The sequence below is a fragment of the Aplysia californica genome, unplaced genomic scaffold, assembly GCF_000002075.1.
Source record: "Aplysia californica isolate F4 #8 unplaced genomic scaffold, AplCal3.0 scaffold00122, whole genome shotgun sequence".
Classification (NCBI taxonomy): domain Eukaryota; kingdom Metazoa; phylum Mollusca; class Gastropoda; order Aplysiida; family Aplysiidae; genus Aplysia; species Aplysia californica.
The window spans coordinates 452586-454805 of NW_004797392.1; positions in this window are offsets into that span (position 1 = coordinate 452586).

Genomic DNA, 2220 nt, shown 5'->3' on the forward strand with positions numbered 1-2220 from the left:
AGAGAGAGAGAGAGAGAGGGAGGGAGGGAGAGAGAGCGAGCTATTTCATTAATTTAGAAATTGTTGTGTCTATATTATGTACCTCTTCTTGTTTTTTATCTACTTTTAGAATTATCGTTTCTACGAAATAATGTCTTTAGAGCGCATGGAATTGGCAACATAGATTTAGAAACTGCAATAGCAACAAAAATCTCCCGGCCCAAAAACTAAAATCTCTATCTGCTTTTCTGCTCTTGACTGTAAGCAATACTCATACATATGTACGATCTTCGCTGTAAGTTAGAGCACATGGAGTATACATCGATTTTTCGGGCTTTTTAAATGTTTTGCCCATTTCATAATACGCAAACGCTATCAATTCGTGATTTGAGTTGCCCAGTGTTATTTATGTATATGCATTTGGATTTCAATGCGATATAACACTCACTTTAACATCACAAACGGCATCAATTCTTAGATATTTTTGCAAATCGTGGATTTAAGTGGTACGCGCAAAACCAAAACCAAAATCAAAAACAAGAACAAAAACAGAAAGAAAACAAAACCAATATCCACCGCTACAGGGGTTTGCATCGTTCATAATAATTTATCGTAAAAACACCTGCTGTAGACTGTAGCATTATAGAGCACATACAATGTTTGTTAGAAATCGTGGCGCTAAATTTTATTTCCGTTCGAGACCCATTCTTGGGGGAAAACTCCCCTTTCTTGTTTTGGTCTTTGTGTTTGCTGGTCTGAGACAGAGTCGGGCCTGAAACAACAAGACGCCCCCGACATGTGACGACTGGAGAGTTGGCTGAGACAAGGTCGCGAACAAATAAAGTCTTTCTCAGCGGTGTCGCCATTGAAAACAGGGAGAAAACAGTGACAGCATCGTAAACATTTTTTTTCTTCAAAAATAGCGTATAAACTTTTCTAAAAGGGTCGGAGGAAGAGTGTGGTTTGTCTTTCTCTGGTAGGAATAGTACCAGCCCCCGGCCAGCTGTTCAAATGCACTAAGGGGATTCTCGTGGCCTAGAGGTTAAGGTGTTCGCCTCTCATTCAAAGGTCCCGGGTTCGAATCCGGAAAGCGACGGAACTTTTTCTTCTCTAAAATTGTCTCCTTTCATCGCCTTTCCTGCTCTCTAGCCATATTCTGTTGTCTGCTTTCGCCTCCACTTTCTGCCCCCATCCCCTCACCTCCTTTGGCCCTCCCCTGGGCTCCTGACTCTTTCTGCAGCCTTTCTACTACTACTCCCTGGCTCCTTCTAACTGCTGTTTTTCAGCCACACCCCTGATCTTGTGGTATGACAGATCTACACCTAGCCTTCTCGGACAAAGGCGAAAAATCTCGGAGGTCCCGTGTGCAAGTTGAGCACCTTAAAGATCCCTTGGTAGTCCAAAATCGAAAAAAGTAGGTGTTGTCCGCCACCCGGGAAAATTTCAAAATTTTCTACAACTGAAAATGTTTAATAAGTCCTGCGCCCTCATATATGACCTTATGCAGTTGCAAGGACCTTAAAACTCTGACCAAAAATGTACTAAGCCCACATTAAAAAGAACCAAAAATATGTAAGATATACTTTGCAGTTTTATATCTCTGGTATCAGTTGCATGTACTCGAGAAATGTGTTGACGAAATTCAAATTCTAATAGTTGAAGAAAACAAAAACTGTCCAGAAAAAAATAAATAATGTAGGTAAAATCGTTAAAGGAATTAAATATTTGGGTTTTTTGTCTGTCTCCTGGAAAAAATGCATTTTGGGCTTAGGACATTTGTACAGCTTGCTGACGATATTATTATAGAAACTTCCTTGGAAGGTCAGAGCTGGGAGTTTCCGCTTTCCGGGACGGATGAAACCTTGACGTGCGCGCGGACTTTATGTGCTTTCCCACGGAAAGGGAGGGAGAGAGAGAGAGAAATAGAGAGAGAGGGAGAGGGAGAGAGAGGGAGAGAGCGAGAGGGAGGGAGGGAGGGAGGGAGAGAGGGAGGGAGAGAGAGAGAGAGAGAGAGAGAGAGAGAGAGAGAGAGAGAGAGAGAGAGAAAGACTAGGCCCCGCCTCTTAAATAACCTTAAACCCATACCATTTCACATTTTCATTTCACATTCACAACCCCAGTCGTGGCGATGTAAAAAGGAGATGCTAAGGGGCTCTCGTGGTCTAGAGGTTACGGTGTTCACCTCTCATTCAATTGGTCCCGGGTTCGAATCCGGGTAGCGACGGGAATTTTTTTTCTCTA